The sequence below is a fragment of the Capsicum annuum genome, chromosome 8, assembly GCF_002878395.1.
Source record: "Capsicum annuum cultivar UCD-10X-F1 chromosome 8, UCD10Xv1.1, whole genome shotgun sequence".
Taxonomy (NCBI): Eukaryota; Viridiplantae; Streptophyta; class Magnoliopsida; order Solanales; family Solanaceae; genus Capsicum; species Capsicum annuum.
The window spans coordinates 105,788,125-105,794,763 of NC_061118.1; the positions used below are offsets into that span (position 1 = coordinate 105,788,125).

At 29.5% G+C, this 6,639-nt stretch overlaps 1 long non-coding RNA gene across 1 annotated transcript; it reads right to left on the reverse strand.

Moving 5' to 3' along the window:
• Window positions 1-2,799: 2,799 nt before the first annotated feature.
• On the reverse strand, window positions 2,800-5,052 carry LOC124886741. Its single transcript, XR_007044126.1, has 2 exons — window positions 4,871-5,052; window positions 2,800-3,056 (listed from the first exon to the last, which is right to left on the reverse strand). It is a non-coding gene; the product is annotated as an uncharacterized LOC124886741 (long non-coding RNA).
• Window positions 5,053-6,639: the final 1,587 nt, after the last annotated feature.

Sequence of the window (6,639 nt, forward strand, 5' to 3'; positions counted from 1 at the left end):
AAATATTCATTCTTAAAATTTTTTTATTAGTCCTAAGATAAGTTATCCCAAATATTTACAACCAAACGAGTGAGTTACATTTTTATCTCGGGATTATTATTTTATCTCGGGATTATTGACTCTAGTCCCGCAAACCAAACGGCCCCTTACTCTTAGAAGATGCACTTTCTAATCATATCATTCTATTTAACCCCTAGGAAATGCACTTTATTGTTTGGGTAATTAAAGTTTTATTTGTTAGGTGAGACACTTTCAAACTTGAACATTCACTCCTAGAAGGCGTACTTTCTAGTTGAGTCCTTCCATTTAATCCCTAGGAGACTTACTTACTAGTTTGGGCAATTCAAGTTTTGTTTGTTAGATGATACACTTCCTAATTTGAACCTTCACTCTTAGAAGACGCACTTTCTAGTCGAGTCCTTCTATTTAATCTCTAGGAGACGCACTTCCTTGTCTAGGTAATTTAGGTTTCATTTGCTAGGTGACACACTTTCTAATTTTAACTATTACTCCTAGAAGACGTATTTTCTAGTTAGAGTCCTTCATGTTAACTCATAGGAGATGCACTTTCCGATTTTGATCGTCAATTTTACTCTCAAGAGACGCATTTCTTTGTTAAATAGCTAATTTACCTTTTTCTTTTGCATTTTGAAACTAGCTATGGTTTGGATGACACGCATTAAATTTATCTGATAATAAACTGGGGCAAAAAAGTTTTTATTTCTGAAAAATGGAACTTTACTTTCTGTTCAGGACCCTTTTGGATAATGGAATTTTATTTTCAGCCCAGGATCTTCCTAGATAATGGAACTTTAATTGTAGCTCAGGACCTTCCTATATAATGAGACTTTATTTTTCAGCTCAGGACGCTACTGAATAATAGGATTTTAATTTCAGCTCAGGTCCCTTCTAGATAATAGGACTTTACTTTTCAGCTCAGGACCTTCCTTGATAATAGGACTTTACATTTCAGATCAGGACCCTCCTAGTTAATGAGATTTTATTTTTAGCTTAGTACCCTCTAAGATAATGGGTCTTTACTTTTCAGCTCAGAACCCTCTTGGATAATGGAAATTTATTTTCATCTCAGGACTCTCCTACATTATGGGATTTTATTTTTTTCTCAGGACCCTCCTGGATAATGGAATTTTACTTTTCAGCTCAGGACCCTCTTGGATAATGAGTTTTTATTTTCATCTTAGGACCCTCCAGCTCAGGCCCCTCCTAGATAATGGGATTACTTTTCTAGTTTACTATTTACTTTGAGTTCAGGAGCACGTTTATAGAATAGGAAGTACTTTCAGTTTTAAAGCTCAGGATGCTTGCTAGGAGAATAAATTCTTTTTTATTTCAAGCTCAGGATCCCACCTGGTGACTAGAGAGATTTTTATTTTTCAAAGTCAGAAGTGGCAGTCTGACGATAGGTCAATTTTCAAGTTCATCTCCAACACCAAGAGTCAACATAGAGGAACATTTAATTTTTCAAGTTTAACTCAAAATAACGACTATCTCACCCCTTGAGAAGTCTTGAAGATTCAAGTCAAGATTCTAGAAAAACTACATAGATAGGACATTTCACTTGTATCTTCATTTTTTATTTTGTTTTTTATTTGAATTTGAAAAATAAATGTCGTGAATCAGAGATTCGAGGAGACCTCACTTGACCTCTAACTCATTGTATCACTATTTTACCTTTTTGAACTATACATGACTTGATTCCCTTATAATTTAGAATATGTAGGCGGTCCAAAATTAAGACTCAGTCGCATCCCCTTCTTCTTTCTTCTACCTTTTCAAATTACCACAGGGTCAAAACTTATCTTGTTGTCTACTTCTTTGTATGAAAATACTTAGTATTTTCAAAACAAAGAGGAGCAAATATAGACACGTGATGTTTTATCCTCTCGGAACGTTAACATATTTTTTGGCACTAATCATTTATTTACATTAAAATATTATTTAAATTTTATGTCATTTTTCTAGTAGCTTTCATTTTAATAAATTGTGAAAAAGAATTCAAACATAGAGTTATATTTTAGGATATGTTTTATTTTTATTTTTCAAATAATAAGAAATTTTTTAAAAATATATTTTTTTATTTAAATTTTAATAAATAAGCTAGCAGTTTTAGTATTTTCTTATTTATCTTTTATTTTAGGCTCATTATAAACCTTTCTTATATTTTCTTTGTATAAAAATTAATTAGTTAATATTTTTATCGTTATTATTATTATTAGTATTATTTTATTTTTATCTTTTTTTAAAAAAACAATTAAAATCTTATCCTAAACTACCCAACTCCCCACGTCTCCCTAAACCTCTCCCCACAACCCCCATTTTCTCCCACATCCTAGAAATCCCATGTTCATCCATATCACAATGCACACGCAGCACTATATATTAACACATACAAACAACAAAAAATAGAGATAAAAAAAGGGAAGGGATAGACAGTGAGAAGATATTAGAGACAATTTAGGAGAAAAATTAAGAGAAAAAAAATCAAAGTGAAAAAAAGTATCAAAAAATGCGAAGGGGGACACACATAAAAAAGAAGAAAAGAGCAGTAGAAGCAAAAGGATAAAAAAGGTAAGAGTGAAAGAGAGCAAAATCGGAGAGCAAGAAAAAGATAAGAAAAACATAAACAAAAAACAAGAACGCATAAGAGAAAAATAAAAAGAGAAAACAAAAGAGGAAGAGTTGAGTTAAGAGTTTTGATTTGAGATTTTTAATTCGTGGCTTTTGAAAGTTAGCTATTTATTAACTTTGAAAATCAGAATATCATAGGAGCTTTTGATGTGAATATAATCATGTTGTTTATTCATGTGGTAACATGGAATCATTTTTTTTTTCTTTCATATTTTCACCAACAAATAGCTAATTTACAAAATAAAATGTTGTTCGTAACAGATTTTTTGTCACCTTTGGAACATCATTTCATATGATCTCACAATTATGAAAATATGTCCTTCGATGTGTTCTTTCATTTTGTCTCTTTGCTCGATATGCAGAACTCTCACTTGAAGTAATTAGAGTTTGTCCCTATTTAGCCATGTCTGAAATAGAAATAAAGAAATAATCAGAATAGTTATACCATTCAATGTGACAACTTATGCCATAATTGATTGTAGAAGGTAAAATTTGTTAAAGGGGTTAAATAAATTTCTAAGACTTAGTAACATATAAATAACACTATTATTCATGAAACTTTAAAATCATAACTCACTCATTTTTAAACCATTTTACATGATAATATATCAACATAATTTTCTAAATGAGGAGATTATAAAGATAAAAAATTTCATACTGAAATTTCAAATCTGAAGAATACATAAAACAGATTTCAATTTTTGGTCATAAAGGAAATATTCATTTTCAATCAACCAAATTGTAAAAACAATTGTTGAGGCCTCTATTTTGTGATAATAAATTATGAATTTTATAAAAATAAATTTATGAGTCTCAATTGCACGCTATTAGGCCAAAAAAGCCATAAAAATTTAGCTTTTAGAAGCTCACTTGTCATAGAAGCCAAGCTTTGCTTCCCTTTAAGCCAAAAAATAGAAAATATCAAAAATTGACTTTTAATAGGCTATTATTCACGACTTTGGATTAAAAAGGACAAATAAGTTTTCCAATTAAGTGAGAGTCCTCCAAGTTTTTAAAATTAGGTGGGAGGAATAAATTTTTTTTTGAGTTTTTCCGTTTGAACAACTTCTCTCAGTTGTTGAACAATTAGACGTAGTTGTTCGACAACTTTGAGAAGTTGTTCAACAACTATCAAAGTTGTTCAACAACTGCGCAAGTTATTCAACGACTAGGCGCAGTTGTCAAACAACTACGCGTAGTTGTTGAACAACTAGGCGTAATTGTTCAACAACTGAGGAAAGTTGTTCAACAACTATGCGAAGTTATTCGAAAAACTAATGTAGTTGTCAAAAAACTATCCCAGTTGTTCAAGAGACTTAATTTTTTTAAGTGACAATTTTATGGGACCCACTTATCCCCTTTTTTCAATTGAAAACTTGAAATGCCCTTGTCGCACATTTTTCTTCTATTATTCACCGTATATAATTTTAAGAATTGCACTACAAAATAATATCATCACAAGCTTGATAACATTCTGATCCAAACATAAAGCTCATAATCAGTTAACCAACAGCACTATCAAATTTCAAGAGTAGGATAGTTTGTGTAGCTGTTTGTCTATGAAAATATTTTTTTTTTGAAAAATTATTTTACTTTAGTGAAAAAAGTAAAAATAAGATGTGTTTGGTCATAAAAATTTCAAATATAATATTGTATTTAGAAAAGTGAAAACAAGTTTACTTGTTTTAACTTTTTTCACTCATACTTCTCTTACAAATTTTCAAAAACAACTTTAATCAAAATTTAAAAAAAAGACAGTCTGGTGCACTAAAACTACCGCTATGCGCGGTGTCCGGGAAAGAGCCCCACCACAAGTGTGTATCGTACGCAGCCTTACCTTACATTTCTGTCAGAGTCTGTTCCCAAGGTTTGAACCCGTGACCTCCTAGTCATATGGCAGCAACTTTACCAGTTACTCCAAGACTCCCCTTCTTAATCAAAATTTCAAAAACAACTTTAATTTATATTCATGATTAAACACAACTCCAACTCCGAAAAATTATGATTTTCATGACCAAACTGAGCTTGCTTTTTAACATATGCGTGTAAGCAGAAGAAGACATTAATCACCTATTAATAGTTTATTTTATAGAGCACAGTGGCACATATATTGTGCAACCGACAAGAAGAATAATATTGTGTGTTTAAAGGAACGAACGCACAATTTTGACGCTGAAACCATTGATGAAAAATAATGGAGCGAGAAAAATGAATTGTGTACCTTTCTCTGCAGCAGCATTATTGACCTCACCATCAAAACGGATATGCCCCCAATTGAAAATAAAATTTTGACCACAAGCTGAATGTCTTTTTCTTGTAGATGTTATTATGGAAGACGAAACAGAGAAGAAAATTTTTTTCCTTTTATATTTTCATCCTGTTTTACTAACGGAAGAGAATATCTATTTGAAGATAAGTTATTCAATTTTAATAAAAATATTCCCACCAAAAATAGGTTTAACTTCTCACAAAAGTCACATAATTTGATCCTCAATTTTAAATATATTAGGTGGGCGACCCATAACCCAAAAACTAATAGGAAATTAAAAGAAAATACTCTCTCCTTTTAAAAAAAGAATGACCTACTTTCTTTTTAAATGCATTTTAAAAAAAATGACCCCTTTCCTTTTTTGGTAATACTTTAATTTCAACTTTTCACATGGCATGTTTAGGACCATAAGATTAAAGGGTATTTTAGTACATTTGACACAACTTTAATTTAGGGCCACAAGATTCAAAAGTCTTCTTTATTTTCTTAAACTTTGTGTCAAGTCAAAATAGATTATTCTGTTTTTAAATGGAAGGAGTAAATGATATACCTCATAGCATGCATGATTGCATTCACATATGGTATTACCACAACCATCACCGTTTCGCATCTCAACGGAGTTGTGGCAAATGAAATAGATAATTTATTTAGGAAACTATTTTCTATTTTTTCTCTTTTATTCCTTTGTTTCTCTCGATCTTTTTGGTATTAAAGAAAAAAATATAAATATTAGTTAAATAATTTTAGGCTAATAAGATAGAAGAAAATTAAATTTAAAAACTATTAATTATAAAAAATATATATAAAAGACTATCTTGTGAGAATATACTGGATATGTTGTGTATGTGTGTGTATATATATATATCCGTGAATTGTATAACAATTTCTAAAGTTTAATGTTCGAAATTTGCAATAATTTAATAATGGTTTCTTTAATAATATAAATTTAATAGGTGCATACAAATCTTTGGAAATAAATACAATGTTTTAAAAATTAAGTGTAAAAAGAAATAAACACTTGTTCTTAGTTGATATAAATAAGCGAGAAAAGGAAAAATATATCCCCAAAACTTTTCTTTAGGCATTTTACAATCTCTTGCTAAATGTCCTAGTTTGCCACAATTATAACAAGTACATTATTTTATAGATTTCTTTCTCCTATATGGTCTTTTATATTTATAATTTTTTACATAATATTTTTTCTTGGTTTCTTATACTTATATTTTGATATTTTGTATTTCTTATATTTCTGATGTCTTTTTCTTTTCTTATAATATTTTTCTTCATATCAAAATTGAGGTGCTATGTTATCTTTGCAACATGCTAAATTTCTTGTTAATGTTTTTTCCATTTTCATTTCTTCTTTGTATTTTCACATATATTCTTATACCATTGTTGTAGAAATTTTATTCTTACTCCTAGAGTATCTACTATGTTTGCTTCATCTCAACTCTTTATTATTTTTTGAACTAAATGGTTCAAGTAATTTACGAAAATATAATCTTCTCATTTCTTTACTTTCTTCTGTATTATATGCTCCCTTAGTAGTATTCTTTAAATGCACACGTATATTCATCTATATAGCACATATTACATATTGCTAGTTTTAATATTAAATTTCTATTTGTATCTTTTTCTTTGCTTTGTTTTTCTTCTTCTGTTGTCATACTACTAAATTCATCTCTTATAACTATTTCATAATTTTTTAGTATGTCTATAGG